At 48.9% G+C, this 17,286-nt stretch overlaps 1 protein-coding gene across 1 annotated transcript in view; it reads right to left on the bottom strand.

Moving 5' to 3' along the window:
* Positions 1–13,699, bottom strand: part of EYA2 (EYA transcriptional coactivator and phosphatase 2) — a 188,333-nt gene extending 174,634 nt beyond the window's left edge. The window contains exon 1 of the mRNA XM_012743007.3: positions 13,493–13,699. The gene's annotated coding sequence lies outside the window, so the exon portion shown is untranslated. The remainder of the gene's footprint in view (positions 1–13,492) is intronic.
* Between the last annotated feature and the right edge of the window lie 3,587 nt (positions 13,700–17,286).

The following is a 17,286-nucleotide window of genomic DNA, read 5'->3' on the forward strand; positions in this document are numbered from 1 at the left end:
GGAACAGAGACAGACAGACACGGCTCTCGCCCCCAGGAAGGACGAGAGAGGACCCCCACTTGGTGTGGGTTCCCTGGAAGCAGACGCTGAGAGGATTCCAGGGCAAGTGGCTTATCCGGGAGAGGATCCTGGGCAGCACCAGTAGGGGACTGAGGAAGTGGGAAGAGAAAGGGGAGGGACCAACACAGGGCGTGTCATCAGGCAGGTGACCACTGTGGGCAAGTGGTGCTCAGTGCTGCTGGAGCACGGTGGGAGCCCGTGTAGACACACAGCTCAGAGTCATCCCACGGGGGCAGCGTTGTGGTGGGGGCGACATGGCAATGGTGGGCTGGGGTATCTACACACCCACCCCCGTCAGGCATTGGCTGCAGGCCGAATGGGGCAGGGTTGGGGTAGAGGGACAGAGGCATTCATTCCCTGGCCCTCCTGACTTGCAATGCAGCAGGCAGGCAAAGCGGGTCCTCTGGTGGCCAGAGAAGGCCCTCAGGCAAAGGGTGCAGCTGTTGGCAGCTGGAAACCCTCAGTCCAGCTGTGCACTGAAGTGGCAAGAGTGGGCAGGTGACAGCATCTGCTGCAGGCTTGTAAAGGGAAAATCAGACTTTGCCGCCGCACGGTAGGATGCAGTGAGGTCAGGTCAGGCACTGTGGGGCCCAGAGGAAGCCCTCGCCCACTCTGCCTGGAGGAATCAGGGGAGGCTTCATGGAAGAGGTGATATATGCTCACACTGTGACACCAGATTTTGTCAGGCATTAAGCAAACTGAAGGGAAAGCATCTTAGATTTCTTTATGTCCCTCTGCCTTTCCCCCCAGGGTTGAGGAAGGTGCCTGCACCCATGTTGACTAGAGCAAGCTTTAAAGAAAAAAGCTTTTAATTGACACATACTAATTGTATGTATTTATGGGATACGGTGTGATATTTTGGTATGGGCATGCAATGTGTAGCGATCACATCAGGGTATATAATGTATATAATGTAATAGTGGAGTGCTTCCTACACACCAGGCCCTTTTGTAATTGCTTTGCCTCCATTAAGTCACTTAATTCTAGAGGCGGAGATGCTCATGTGCTCACCCAAATCTAGCTCTTGTTCTTCCTAAACGTAGATCCAGACTGTTTTTCCTAGCCTCCCTTGCAGGTAGGTGCAGCCGTTGACTGAGTTCTGGCCGATGGGCCATGAGCAGAAGGGATGTGCATGGTGTGTACACCTGGCCCATAAAGACCTCTCACCCTGGGGCATCCTTCTTTCTCACCTGCCTGCTGACTGGACTTGCCTTTCAGGCACTGGAGGGAGAAAGAGCTACACAATGGCAGGAGCCTGGGTCCCTGGGGGACCACATGAAGGACATCCATCTACAAGCAACACTGTTATTGGCTTTAGGTGAGAAATCAACTGTGGTTGTGTTAAGCCCTGAGACTACAGGGTTATTTGTTACAGCAGCTAGCATTACTTTAACCAACACAAATAATCTGTTCATTTGATAGAATTTTATGCCATCATTGAAAGCAATACGTAAGGGTTATACTAGTTGTTCTGGAAGCAATTCCCTGAATATCATTAAGCAGAAAAAATAAAATTTTAAGCAGGCATAATATATTATTTTAAAAAACAGTGATTCTTCCCATGACCTGTCCCCACACAAAACCCAAACCAAACATCAACACTAAATACGTGTGTTTAGGAACACAAGAGCATGGAGGAAAATGTGGAAGACAGAAAGTTCAGGGATTGGCAGATGATGGCCAGAAGGCCAACTCTGGTGCATTGCCTGATTTTGTAAATAAAGTTTTATTGGCACACAGCTGTGCCCTTTGTTTACATACTGTCTGTGGCTGCCTTCATTGTACAACGGCAGAGTGGAGTAGTTGCAATGGAGATGTGTGACCTACAAAGCCATAAAGATTTACTACCTGGCCCTTTGCAGAAAATGTTTGCCAATCCCTGTACTAGATGAGCAACATAGGAAAAATTGAAGATTATAAGGCATATAAGATATAAGGCATATAAGATCTAGGTGTGCTAACATGGAAAGACGGTCACAACATAAAAGTGCAAATAGTAAGTTGCAGTGTATAAAGTCTGATCCCGTTTTTGTAAAAAGAAAATGATATGAATTTGTAGGACAATTTGTGTATTAAAACACATCTGCAAGAGTACATTTCTAACAGTTAACGGTGGTTATGTCAGAAGAGATCCACTTTTTACACTGGTACACTTCAGTGTCATTTTAATGTTTTATGACAACCACATTAATTATCTTTGTAATTAAAAATAAAACCAATATAAGAAAAAATTCACAAGAAACTTGAACCCAAGATTGCATAAAGGCTGCTGGTGAGATGGCATTTGTTGAGAGTGGTTTGTACACCTCTTCAGACTCCCTTAAACGCCAGGTGTGAGGGACACAGAGTAGGTGCTCCTTAAATGAATAATGACTGCATGACTACATGTTGAAGAAAATGAAAAATGCAGCAAAAGAATGAAGAGAGGAGAAAAGAAAAGGAAAACTCATCTGCCTCTGCTCACCCAGCAAGTACCAGGAAATCAACTCAAGCTGAGCAAACGCCCGCAGGACGGTTGACATTCCCTCCTGACCTTTTGGAATGACCGCAGGTACTGGGAGTGCTGCTTCCACACGCTCAAAAGCAAGGCAAACAAATAAACAAAAAACCTAGAGTAAGTCCTCTGCCAAAACTTTTCGGCTGCAGAAACCACCAGCCCAGCCTCCCCTGGGCACCGCACACGCCTCGTCGTAAGACCCGAGTGTTATCAGAACCCATTTCCCCTCGGATCCGGGTCAGGGTTGACGTGACTCACAGCTCTGTTCAGGCCAGAGCGAGGCCATCGGCGAGGTGGCTCTCCGTGCTTCCTGGCGTCTGCGGAACCACACACGGGGCGTCTCTGATCGTCATCGCAGAGCAAGGAGCGTCTGTCCACGTTGTGGCTTCCTTTTTAACACGGGCCACTCACCAGCGTGGCATTTGTGGACCATAGCAGCATAAAAACCGAATGGACGTGTTCCCGCAAAGCCAGTGAGCTGCCAGGAGCCTGTTTGCTACACAAACTTTGTGTCCATAAACCACAGGTCAAAATGAGGTGGAGTTTGGGGAGAAACACAGCTGTGAGGGCTGAGAGATGGCTCCTTTACCGTAAGCTCCCGAATTTACTGATTTTATTTCTCTCAATTGCTCCCTTTTCCTTCCTCCCTCTCTCTTCCCCTCCTCCTTCCACAGGGTTTATGGAGCTTTTACGTTGTGCCAAACATTGTTCTAGGATTGGGGGTGGGATAGTAAATCATACGAAGTCTTAGCCCTCCTGGAGATGACACTCTAGTGGGGGGAGATGGACAACAAATAAAGGGACACGTAAATACTCGTGACAGGGTTACCAGGGAAGGCCTCTTAGAGGAGGTGACATTTGAGCAGACACTTGAAGTGGACGAGCAAGTAACGTGAAGAGGAAGCAGGAAACAGCACAAGCAGAGCAGCACATGCAAAGGCCCTGAGGTCGAAATGAGCCGGATGTGTCTGAAGAACAGAAAGAATAATAATAGTGTGGTTCCAATGTGGTGAGTAAGGGCCAGAGGAATAGGAGAACATGTCCAAAAAGTAGCCAAGGGCCAGAGAACATAGGGCCTTGCAGGCTCCGGTAAGGCTAAGTATACTGAGAATTCACTGGAAGGTTTTGGTTGTTCCTAATGAGAGCTTCTTTTGTTTCAACTTTTTCACTCAATCCATGCCTATTAAAGGGAACCACAGAAAAGAAAAGGGAAGGAAAAATTCTACCCATGATCTCAGCATCTATGTTGGTGGTTCTTAACAGGGGTGATTCTTCCCCCCTGGGGACACTTGGCAATGTCCAGAGACATTTCTGGTTGTTATAACTGGGTGAATGCTGCTATAGGCATCTGGTGAGCAGAGACCAGAGATGCCGCTAAACATCCTACAATGCACAGGATGGCCCCACAACAAAGAATCCCTGGGCCCCAGATGGCAACACTGCTAAGACGCTCAAGCCCTGCTCTAAGCCCGTTTTGGGAGTTCCCCTTATCCAAGCCCTGCTGGTCCCTATATACATGTGTACATGTCAGGCTGGAAGGGCACCTGTGGAGACCCCTGGGGATGGTTATGCAAACCGAGTCTGTCGGAGAGGGGACACATTGCTGGAGGGGCCCATGGCAGATTAGGGGCAGATGGGAAACAAGAATTCCATTCTCCAAGATTCTGGAAAAATGATTCTTTTTTATCTCACTCAACTGCATGCTTCATCAAGCCTGGTGCTCCTGGGAGAAAGTCTTGCCATGTCCCACTGCCACCTTTAAACAAGCAGGCACCGACAGCTCTTTCACTCTGAGCGCTCACGCCGCGTGGGGCACTTTGCACGCCAGGTGGAGAAAAACACGAGCTCTGCAACCGGAAAGCCTGGGAGCTCACCCGGCTCCACGACTCACTTTGCACACGCAGCTCGGCCTCCTTGTGTCACCCTGTCCTTGTGTCACACGCACAGGAGGACACTACCTGCTTCGCAGGGCAGTCGCAGATGCAGAACTGAGGTTGGGCCCTTTGCCCAAAGTCACACAGCGAGCAAGTGGCAGCCAGGGCTCGCAGCCGGAGCAACGCGCTTGCACTCTTAACCTCTGTGCTACACACAGACAAGTGAGCACAAGTCTTTTTTTTTTGAGACAGAGTCTCGCTTTGTTGTCCAGGCTACAGTGAGTGCCGTGGCGTCAGCCCAGCTCACAGCAACCTCAAACTCCTGGGCTCAAGCGATCCTCCTGCCTCAGCCTCCTGAGTAGTTGGGACTACAGGCATGCGCCACCATGCCCGGCTAATTTTTTCTCTATATATTAGTTGGCCAATTAATTTCTTCCTCTTTATAGTAGAGATGGGGTCTCGCTCTTGCTCAGGCTAGTTTTGAACTCCTGACCTCGAGCAATCTGCCGGCCTCGGCCTCCCAGAGTGCTAGGATTACAGGCGTGAGCCACCGCGCCCAGCCGAGCACAAGTCTTAAAGTGTTCATCAGCCTAATCCCTAAGCAAAAAGTATCAAGCTTTTAAGCCAATCTTGAGCAGTCCATTCATTCAATAAACATTTACCAAGCACCTACTGTGTGCCTGCTAGAGTGTGGTGCAGAGCTACCCCACCATCTAGCTCCCTGTGCAGACTGAGGATAAAGCCAAAAAGTGGAGGAGAACAAAATCAAGTCAAGAGTCAGAAAGCAAATGGAATCCGGCCTGCACCAGTAGCCCTGGATCCAGCTATACCTGAAGGTGCATCTAACCCTGGACTCTCAGTTTCTCTAGCCCCTGAATTACCATTACTTGCCAAATTAGTTTGAATTGGGTTTTCTGTCATTTATTCCTGGAAGTCTTGACTGTGAGAGTAGGTTTGGCCTGACTTATTCTCATACTCAGCAGGAAGGTTGCGAAAGCATTAAAAAACCCTCCCCACTCCTCAATCTCACCGTTAACTTCAGATTCTCTTGTAAAAGGAGCTGGATGATGTGTTTGGTATCACTGCATAAAGCACAATAAGGTCCCTTTCCAAGAGGACCCCTTAAAACATGGCCGCCATTGCCAACAGGGCTCAAAGACCTCATGCTTGAGTGGTCCCTGGCATCGGGTGGCATGTCCCAGCCTCGAGGCAGCACAGCCTCGTGGGCAGACATCCATCCTCTGCAGTCAGAGACGCCGGCTCCAACCCCGCCTCTACCAGTCACGAGCTGTGTGACATTGGACACGCTACCCTGTGCCGCCATTTCCTCATCTGTCCAGCGGGAATAACATGAGCACCCACCTCCTGCAACTTCTGAGAAAATTAAATGAGATAGTGTATGTAAATCACTCGACAGACCAGCGTTTTTAAAAAAGGAAACAGAGTAGACCAAGGTTGGCCACCCACAGCCTGTGGCCCAAACCCAGACCACTGCCTGTTTTTATACACAAAGTTTTATCGGAACGCAGATATGCTATGCCCATTGGGTTACACATCGTCTACGGCTGTTTTCACGCTAAAAGAGCAGAGGTGAGTGGCGGCGACAGAGGCTGTATGGCCAGCGAAGCCAAAAATATTTACTCTTTGGCCCTTTACAGGAAAAGTTTGCCGAGTCCTGGGATAGACCAATGCGCTAGTTATAATGCTCTTCACCAAACAGCTCAGGTTCGCCCTCTGTGTCCACTGCACGTCTTCACCTTGGTTAAAATTATTGTCACGTGCTTGCTGATTGGTGTTAATAGAAAATGTGAGAGTTTACTGCGTGTAGTAAGGGTAAGTATTGTTTCTTGAAACCTTCGGTGACGCATGTGTTTTGCGTGGATGTGTGTGCATGTAGCTTTGTGTACATCATTACAGGGGTGTAATGTAAAATATCCTTCTTACTGATGATCATGCTAAAAAATTGTTTGAAAAAAGTGGCCTAGAATTTTGGAAAAAACTTAAGACTGCAGAGAGTAACATCTAACTATTTGAAAGACCAGCAAGAGAACCTGGGAGGAAAGGCTTACAAAGATGAGTTTGGAGGGTTAGTTTTAATGCTCTTCATGCATAGGGAAAAAAAGGCTGGTTTTCGCCCAGCAATTCTCTAAGTCTCTAGGGCAGAGGTCAGCGAAAATTTTCGGTGAGGGGCTAGATAATAAATATTTTAGGCTTTGAGGGCCAAGAGGTCTTTGATGCAACTACTCAGCCCTGTCATCGTAGCAGAAAAGCGGCCATAGACAATACAGAAGGGAATGGGTGTGGGTGGGTGTCAATAAAACTTTATTTACAAAACAGGCAACTGGCCAGATATGACCTGTGGGTCTCAGTTTGCCAACCCCTTAGGGGATCAAAGGAAGGTTTAGAAACAGGCTAAAACGATGGCAGGAAGGACTTACATTTTAGATCTATGGGAAAACTAAAGAGGAGTTCCTATAAGAGCAAAGCCCCATCATCTACTTTAGGAGGTCAGTAAACTATGGCCCATGGGCCAAATTCTGGCTGCTGTCTGTTATCATAAATAAAGTTTTACCCATTTGTGTGTTGTCTATGGCTGGTTTCACGCGATGACAGCAGAGTTGAGTAGTTACAACAGAAACCATCTGGCACACAAAGTCTAAAATATTTACAGAAAATATTTGCTGACCTCTGGCCTACACAGCCTTACTCATACCTAGGCTCCCGTTCAAACAGTGGTGGTCAGGGGCCTCGGGTAGACCCAGGGCAGTAACCAGGAAAGTCCTTAGAGCAAAGGAAGCCCCAAACAGAATGATATTTTCAATAAAGTAAGTAGGGCAAAAGCCAAAAAAAGAATCAAAGTAACCCCTGGCCCAGCACCCTGGAGAGAATTTGACCGCAGTGACGCTCAAGAAATGAGTTCACAGCTAAAACGTGCTCCATAAATGTTAAAATAACAAGAACAATAAATAGTAATAAAATACAAAGCCATGCACCCCATCTCCAAGGGCAGGACCTCCCAGGGTTTTGAGCCTAGAAGAAGGGAGGGAACAGCCCCACAAATGATGGCCAGTTTTGGCAGGGGACCTAATGGTCCTGCAGGGACCCCGTGGGTGAGGTCCAGAGGAGGAAGTTCAGATACAGGCAGGCACTGGAGGAGGGCGACCTCGGCCACGGAGACTCTCACTCCCCCTGGGAAAGAACCCAGATCCGGAGGTCAACACTTATTCTCAAGACCCTTACAGAGTGCTTAGGGGCTTCGTGCCAGACCCACTCGCGTTCTGGGCGTGTCCTCATCCCAGGCACACAGGGTGCCAGGCGCCAAGCTGCGCGCCAGACTGAGGCAGCTCAGTGTCTTCTGCACCACGAGGCCTTGCCGAGCCCGATGGCTTGGTTGCATTGTCCCATACCTCCACCCTCTGCAGCCAAGTGCCACTGAGGGTCCGGAAAGCTAACCCGGGCACGAAACTGTCGCATCTAAAGCTTGCTGCGAAAGCTGACTCGGCAGATAGGAGCAATGATGCATTCCCTTCCCGCCACACGCCCAGAAGGGCCCAGCAGGCCGCAGAGGTGAAAGGTAGATCCTGTCCAAAATCATCAAATGCCCTCACGATGACCGGAGTCGAGTCGGGAAGAATCTAAACAAACCCAGGCTTCCCAAGTCCCAGAAGAGCACCGGGGAACGTGGAGTTTGGGAACAGCGTTCCCAGCAGCCCGCAGCCGTGCAGGGCTCCGCACACACCACGCGGGCACCTGCGGGCACCCAGCCCCTTTCATTTTGGCAGCAGCAAAACAACCCCTTTCCCAGGACACAGACACGGAGGTGCAGGGGAGGTTGCTCCACTTCCCCAGATGTCTTGGAGTTGGTTAAAAACAGGGAGCTTAAGCTTAATACGAATCTGTCAGGCGGTCACGGAGGGTCCAGCCAGCCTGTCTCAACGTGGCAAGCTCTTAACTAGCACTCACGAAATACCAGGCACCGTTCTAAGCACTTTTTATATAAAAGATCTGAGTCCACACTTACCTGGCAGGGGAGATACCATGGTCAAGATCTGAGTCCACAATACCGCCATGATATAGGTGCTATAATTCCTCGGACGAGGAAACTGAGGTTCAGAGAGGCCAAGGCCACCCAAATAGAGACCTTCTATGTGGACCGCTAACGGCAGGAGGCAGGTTCTTTCTGAAGAACCGAATGCATTGCCAGGAGGTGATAAATGTAGCACCTTCACCTTTTATACCCTCCTCTTCTCCTTTTGCACCTGATACACCTTCTCAGTGCCCAGCAGGCACGATGAAGGTAAGATGTGAGACAGAAACAAAAGAGACATTTCCGGAACCCTCACTATGTGCCAAGTCCTGCCGGGGGGCTTTATAGCTAAGCGCTTGCTGAATCCTCCCAACAACGCTGTAAGCGGATGATCTTTTTCTCCCCAGCTTGGAGATGAAGGCAGTGAGGTTCAGAAAGTGCCCTGAGCACTTGCCACAAGTGCCAGGAGCCCCTCGGCGTCCTCCTCCTCACGGAGTCCTCATCCCGGCACTCCGACCAGACCCCCTCCTTGTTCCCACCGCCCTGGAGAGGAGACCAAGGCTGCAGCTGCCCTGAAGCCGGCGCAGCCCTGCCAAACCTGCCACGGAGCCAGAGATGCCCACCACGGGAAGGGACCTGTCCCCCACCTGACCCTTGTCCTCAAGGCTGGAGCAAGCGTCTCCCATCACACACAGGGGTCTGTGCACGGGGCAATGCAACAGGACCACTCCTGCCTGACCCTACGGATGACAGCATCCCCCGTCCCAGAGCAACCAGGCGCACACTTGCCCTCCGCCGTCTCGGCCACTCCTGGGGCTCCGAGGAGCCGGCCAGAGGCGACAGAACAGGGCGCAGATTTTAGTCGCGCCCGGAGCCCGCGCAGGGTCCGGGGTTGGGAGGCGACAGGCTAGCCCCAGGAGACTTCGGCACCTACCCTGCTCGTTTTTGGCACAAGCCAACTTCCTGCACTTGGGGGAAAAGACATCTTTTTAAAGAGAAGGAAAGGGCGAGAGAGGGAGAGATGGAAAAAAAGAGAGAGTCCAGGAACAGATAAAAATAAAGTGTTCAGAGGGATTCCGGCCACTGAGAGGTTCTTTTACAGAACAGCATTTTGATGAATTACACACAAATGAGGCAACAACGCATGGATTAAGTTTCCCTTAAAATTCTTACAGTTTTGGAAATAAGTGAGGAGGGAGCACCAGCGGCCACGTGGCTTCTAGCTCCCTTCTGCACACTTTGCTGCATTCCCTTTTGTTTGGGCCTATGTCATGCTTGCAATCCTTCGGGGAGAAAACAGTTTGAGCTGCAAGACATACATGCTGACACTATCTGTGTGACCCTGGGCAAGGCAAGCCACTTACCCTCTCCAAGCCGGTTCCCTCATCTGTAAAATGAGGACCCCATGAGCCTTCTGGGTGAACTTTCCTGCCCGAATCCCAGATCTGAGACTCCCTGTGCCCTCTTGCTATAGTATTCATTCAATAGCCAACAACAGCTCCCAGGCCCCAGAGAGGCCCTCAGGCTGGCAGGTGCGTTAGTGTATTTTTCTCATTAAATCTCATGACAAGTCTGGGAGGTATACATATGCTCCCCATGCCAGGAGAAGCTAAGACTTGGAGAGAGCAAGTTCATTTAGTCATTCAACAAACATGAGCACTTACTTTTACTGGCACTGTGCTAAAGCCAATACTCTATGTCAGGGTTTCTATGGACACTGCTGACATTCAGAGTGGACCATTCTTTGTCGTGGGGATTGTCCTGTGCATTTTAGGATATTTAGCAGCATCTCTGGCCTCCACCCACCAGATGCCTGCAGCACACCTCCGCTCCAGTTGTGGCAACCAAGAATGTCTGCAGATGCTGTCAAATGTCCCCCCAGGGGGCAAAGTCCTGGTTGAGAGCCACTGTTCTACCTGGATTAACTCAGGGGTTCCTCCTTCTGAGGTGGGTCTGTGGGTGTCCTCATTTAACAGAGCAAGGAACCTGGCTTGGAGAGGGTAAGCAGCTTGCCTTGCCCAAGGCCACAGCTAGTGTCAGAGAGTGGACACAAACCCAGGGGGCCCTGCTCCATGTCTGGGCCTGTGATTCCAGCTTGGCTGCTCGGCAAGTAATGTCTGCACAGCTGGCTGTCGGGGACCCTTAACATGGTCCCTTTTGGGGCTGGGTTCACCCACTACAGGGCTACATAAAAAATGTCCTTAAATGTCAGGGGACACCTTACCCCATCTCTCATCTTTTCCCTAAGATGGTCTTTCTGCTATAAAATGGTACTGTTCCTTTTATTGTCCGCTACTCACCCCTTGGAGAGGCACATTAGTAATGGAAAAAACGTTACTAATGAGGACTAGTAACAATCACTTTATGATCGAGGAGCACTTTTGTAACATTAAGAACCATTGTCTGTCATGTACTCACCACCTGCTAAGCTCCAAGGGCTGTTAGAGTATTTCACCTAATCCTTAGGACAAGCCTTTGAAGCAGGGGCTATGTATATTTCCATGATACAAATGAGGAAACTGAGGCACAGAGAGGGGAAGTAACCTGCCCAGGGGCTATGAATATTTCCATGATACAAATGAGGAAACTGAGGCACAGAGAGGGGAAGTAACCTGCCCAACGTCACACAGCTGGTAGTGGCAGAGCCTGTATTCTCAACCACTGTGATCACCTGCCCCTCTTAGCAGTGTTACACAGACTAATGCATTGAATTTCTCACCACAGCCTTGTCGGACAGATCTTCTAACCCCTATTTTACAGATTTAGAAACTGAGCCCCGGCAAGATGAAGAAGGCTGCTCCCAGCCACACGGCCATGGCGAGGCAGAGCCAGGACTTGACTTAGCAGTTTGGTTCTATCTTTGGCAGCTTCACCCTCTGCTGGGCCTTGGGGGTAACCTAAGCCATCTCATTGAATCCTTCCAGCTCCTGTGGGGAGCGGGCTGTGCCCATTTTACAGAGGAGATACGAGACGGGGTGGGTGACTTGCCTGAGGTCAGGCTGCTCTTAGGGGCAGAGCCAGGATTTGAACCCGGGTCTGTGGGATTTCAAGACACAGCCCTTCCCACGGCACCCCAGCACGTGGAGCTCCTTGCTTGCACCCCCGGAACGGCCTTCTCGGTCAATGCACCCTCCCCCTCTGCTGGCTCGGGCTTCGGAAAGGGGGGTGTCTTGCACGTCTCCCACTGTTTATTCTGTAGTTGTTTCCCCATTTATGCCAAAGGGAACAACCCGAAATGGCACCTCCAGGTGGTAAGACAGATGGCAGTCACGAGGCTGAGGGGCTGGTGGGCAAACCTTTCACCCCGGGGTCAAGGCTTTGCCCCGCAGGTCACCCGCATAGGGCAGGCCCTGTCCCCTCTGACAGCTGTTGGGGTCTTGCCCGGGAGAAGCCTAGGGGTGCTCAGGCCTGGTCAGCGGGAGACAGCTGGCCACAGCCCCAAGGCCACCAGCTGCCTGGCGTGCTCGCCACCCCTCCCCCAGCTGGCCCACCGCCTGCCCCTCCCGGGGTCCTGTGTCTGGTGCTGGCCACCCTCAGAGAACAAAGCATTCAATCCCACAGGGCCGGACACCAGCAGACCTGGGCCCGAGTCCTGGCTGGACGGGTGATCTTTGTGCCTTTTCTTTTAAATCCTTATCATTTGAGTTTTGTGTCTGCCCATAGCCATGGGGCCTCAGTAATTGCTGTTGTGTTATCACCTATTTTTTATTGGAAATAGCAGCACTAGCAGGGCGGTTAAGAATGTTTGCTCTGGATCCAGACACCTGGGCTCGGAGTCCTGGCTCCCCAACTTAGGATCAAAGCGACCTTGAGCAAATGGTTTGACCTTTCTGTGCTTCTGTGTCCTTATCTGCGAAACTGCCCATCGTGACACACAAGTTGACATGTGACCACACCTGGCACACAGTAAGTGCTCAATAAATGCTGACTATTACTATTATTGATCTGTGTTTCTGCCCATTTTGTGTAGGAAGCCCTCTTCTATTTGTTTACTTACATTTTTTAAAATTTTGGTCCTTAAAGGCCTGATCAAGCCTTTCCTCCCCCGAGGATGTCTGAGCTACCCAGGTGGGCCTGCTTGATACTACTTCCTGTGGATCTCTGCAAGATCCTTGTACAATATTGCGCACGGAGTAGGCCCTTCATCTAATAACAGTTATGAATGGCTATTTTTATTTTATTTTTTAGAGACAGGGTCTTGCTCTGTCGCCCAGGCTGGAGTGCAGTGGCATCATCATAGCTCACTGCAGCTTTGAACTCCTGGGCTCAAGCAATCCTCCCGCCTCCGCCTTGTGAGTATGTGGGGCTACAGGCATGCGTCACCATGCCCGGCTAATTTCTTTTTATTTTTTGTAGAGATGGGGTCTTGCTATGATGCCCAGGATGGTCTTGAACTCCTGGCTTCAAGTAATCCTTCTGCCTTGGCTTCCCAAAGCGCTGGGATTATAGGCATAAGCCACCACACCTGGCCAAATGGCTGTACTTCCTTGAGCTCTTACTGTATACCCAGTACTTTCCCTGTGCTTAACATACATTATCTTATTTTACTCTCCTCTTAACTTGATGTCTTAATAATATATCCATCTTATAAATGAGGAAACGGATGCTTAGAGAGGTTAAATGACTTACCCATTGTAGCAATAGTAAGTGTCACAATTGAAACCTGATGAAACTCCAGGGGATGAGCCGACCCGTTATGGAAGGTAAGAGGGCGAGAGTTTTTGCTCCATCATCTCTCAGACTCTTACAAACAGAGGGCCAAAACCAACTCTGATTTCTAAGAATATCAGTCCTGCTTTCTCGTAGCAAGCAAACAAATGAGTGTCCGTGGCAAGGATTTACAGTAAGTCATTCTCTCTCCCTGGAAGATGCCTGTATGAGTCAGGGCCCTTTCTGTTGCAAATAACAGGAAATTTAGCTCAACTTGGCTTAAATTAAAAAGGGAACATATTGACTCACATGACTGGAAACCTGAGGGGTAGTTAACTTCAGACATAGATTGATCAAGGGATTTAAAAATAATAAAGTTATTACCTCTCTCTGTCCTCTTTCTCTCTCTCTCAGTTTCGCTTTCCCTGATGTTGACTTCATGTTCAGGCAGCCTCTCCCGCAAGCTGTTGGCAAAGATGGCTCCCAGAGCCTTCGATCCGACCGCACCTGCTCCTCCACCTCGCGGTGAGAGGGTACCTGTTTCCTAATAGCACCTGCTAAAGCTATTACTCTGATTGGCCCAGCTTGGGTCATGTGCCCATCCCTGAACCAATCACTGCCACCAGGGCGGCGCTGTGCACGCCCTGCCCGGGGGCTTGGGCTGAGCTCCCCCTGGGCCAGGTGCACCGAGTGGGGAAGGAGTTTCCCGAAAGGACAATCAGGTGTTTCTGTGTCAAGAAGGTGGAATGCATCTAGACTGATTTAAAAAGACATTATTGAGACACTGGGAAAATTCAGATATGGAGTGAATGTGGGGTAGTAGTATCGTATTAATAATAAATGTCCCGAGTGTGATAACGGTTTTGTAGAAGGTCCTCATTATTAGGAGAACACACTTTGGTAACCGGCATCCAAAACGCCCCATGGTCTCTGCCTGCCGGTCTTCACACCTCTGTGTGGTCCCCTCCCCTCCCACGCTGTGCCAGGGCTGGGCTGTGTGACAAATAGAGTCAACAGAATATGGTGGAGGGATGGTCTGTCATTCTAAGATTGAGTTATGAAAGATTGTGGCAGCCACCTAAGTTTCCTGCTCTCTCTCTCTCGTCACTTGCTTTGGGGGAAGCTAGCCAAGGTGCCACTGGCAGCCCTGTGAAGAGGGTTTTGTGGACAGGGAGGCCTGGATGGAGAGGAACTGAGGCCTCCAGCCAACAGCCACACAAGTGAGCTCCGTCACACCTGACGTGACTGCAGCCCCGGCTCACACTTGGACTGTAGCCGTGTGAGACCCTGAACAGAGGGCCCAGCTCAGCTGTTCCCAGATTCCTGACCTATAGCAACCATGATATAACAGATATTTGTTTTTTAAAGCTATTAAATGTTGGGGTCATTTGTTACAATAAATAGATAACTACTGCATATGCTGAGGTCTGCAAATAACTCACAAATGGTTTCGCAAAAATTTACCGAGAAAGACAGTGACAAAGGAAATGTGGCAAACTTTTAACAACTAGTGAGTCCTTGTGATGGGTATACGATGTTCACTGTGCTATTTTCTGTAGGTTTGATATTTTCCAAAGCAAAAAGCTGGGAAGAAAAAGGGAAGAGTATAGACTTTGGAGTCAGGCTGCCTGGGTTTGAATCTGGCTGGACTTTATTTACCTGCTGTGCACCCTTGGGGTTACTTAACCTCTCTGTGCGTCAGTTTCTGCATCTGTATAACAGCATGAAAACAGCATCTCTCTCATGTGGTGAGGATGAAATGGATTAATGTATGTACAGCTCTTAAAACAGCCTGGTTCCCCATAAGAGTCACTTTCAAAGTTACGCCATGCTCACTTTGAACCCTGTGAGCCCAGCACGGAGACTTGGCAAATAGTACGCCCACAAGAAATATTTGCAGAATCAATGAATGAATGAGTTGATTTTCTAACCTGTGGTTTGCAGGCTTCTCTTGGTTTTGAAAAGTTCCTCTGTTAGCTAATGTGGCCAGAAAAAATCTCTCTGGAATTCAAGAATTCCACATTGCCTTGTTGGAAGCATGGCCTGAAAGGTTGGATTAAAAAGAGGTGGGGGTGGCAGATCAAGGCATGATGAAACGTGTGCATTGGAATACCAAGCCAGAAAACTAAGGAAAAACAATTATATGTTTCTGTTGCAAAAACAGGGCTGCTCTCTAGACTGGCTTTCCTGTGTGCCAGGCAGAAAATCACCACCAATCCCCAAACAAAAGTCTGTACCATTGGGTAATAGTAGCTCACCCTTACCAAGTGGGTCCACTGTCCCAGGCACTGTTCTATCTGCATTACCTCTAGTAGTCCATATAATCCTTACAACAACCCCAGAAACCAGTCCTATTATTCTTTCCATTGTACAGATGAGGCACAGAGAAGTGAAGTAACTTGCCCAAAGTCACACAGCTTAGGAACTTGTGATCTTAGGCAGTCTCAGATCAGATCTTTGTAAATTATAAATGTCTGATGGCTAGACACTCCTTATTCTCCATGAAGTTCCTCCCATAGATTCATGTACATGAGTTCAGTCTCAGTGCCCCAACTAGCAGAGATTTTTTTTTTTCCTTTTTGAAACATGAGCTAGATATGTCTGTATTTTAACATACTCAAAAGGATTTATTTCTTTGCAATCAAACTGCTCCAGAGCAGTGTTGTCTTTTTCTTCACAATGGGAGACTGTCATAAATTAAAAGGGTTCCCCATTCCGGCAGGCACTTAGCTGGGCCACTTAAAATCGCTTTGGACCTTGCCCTGAACTGACCTTTCTAAACTGCTTTCCAGGCATCACTCCCGCCGGGACCTGAGCAGGGCTGATCACAAGAGCTTTGCTTCTCTTGCAAACGGAGCCACTGATTATTCCAGGCACGAGAGAGAAAAGAAGTCCTTGAGTCACAAAACAGGAATGCCACCTGCAGTCACATTCTGGGAGCTCTAGAACTGTCCGGGGAAGTGGGGGATGCCCCTCTGGCCACCCCGGGAGAAGTCTGGGGAGAGGAAGGAGCCTCCTTCTCCTGTCCTGCTAGGAGACAGGCTTGGGCGCCTTTCCTCCACTGATGTCATTTCACCCCACCCAAGGGGCAATATTTAATATCCGTGTGTTTTGAGAGAAAGACACCTGCCTTTATGGGAGGAAATAGTGGCCCTTCTGTCCCCAAAACCAAATGCCATCGTCTTCCCCACAGTGTGTGACGGGGTAATGACGATGACCCTGAGAACAGCCACCATGTAATAAGGCCGCACGATGTCATGATCTCAACCACCACCGTCACCCCTACTCCTTAATAATGTACTGTGGGTTGAGCAGCCCTTATCCGAAATGCTTACGACCAGAAGCATTTGAGATTTCAGATTTATTTTAGGATTTTGAAATATTTGCCTTATATCTATACGTATTGACTATGCATCCTTAATCTGAAAATCCAAAATCCGAAGTATCCTATTGAGCGCTTCCTTTGGGCATCACGTCGGTGCTCAAAAACTTTTGGAATATTTCAGAGTTTAGATTTTTGGATTTGGGATGCTCAACCTGTACTATTATTACTAAATAATAATAATTATTATTATTTTGCAATATAATATCTACATTATACTATATTAAATTAATATAACAATATATTCAACATAGTATATTATAAATAAATAATATTTATTTGGCATTTATTGAGATCTTACTATGTGCCAGGAACTCTTCTAAGTCCTTAACGTGATTTGTTCAATTCATATAGCGGCCTTTTGTGCAGGGACTAATACTAGCCCCATTTTTTCCGATGAGGAATCCAAGGCACAGAGAGGTGACGTCATGTGCCCAAGGTCACATGGCCACTGAGTGGTGTACAGTTCCATTAAGGCACATGCCATCATTGTCCCCATTTTCCAAGAGAGGAAGATGAGCATCAGGAGGTGACGTGCCTTGAAGGCAGTCATGGCAATAATATTATAGCAATTGGTAACATCATCATTTATCGAGCATTTCTTAGGTGCCAGGCACTGTGCCAAACACTCTGAGAACACTGTCCTATTTAATCCTCACGACAACCTCACAAGGTAGGTGCTGTCACCGTGCCACTTAACAGAGGAGACGGAAGCCCGGAAAGGTGAGGCGGGTCACACAGCCAGCACGTGGACGGGCAGGACCCAAATCGAGGCTGAGGGATCCTGTTGGCTCAG

This window comes from Microcebus murinus, chromosome 16, assembly GCF_040939455.1.
Source record: "Microcebus murinus isolate Inina chromosome 16, M.murinus_Inina_mat1.0, whole genome shotgun sequence".
In the NCBI taxonomy this organism is placed as follows: domain Eukaryota; kingdom Metazoa; phylum Chordata; class Mammalia; order Primates; family Cheirogaleidae; genus Microcebus; species Microcebus murinus.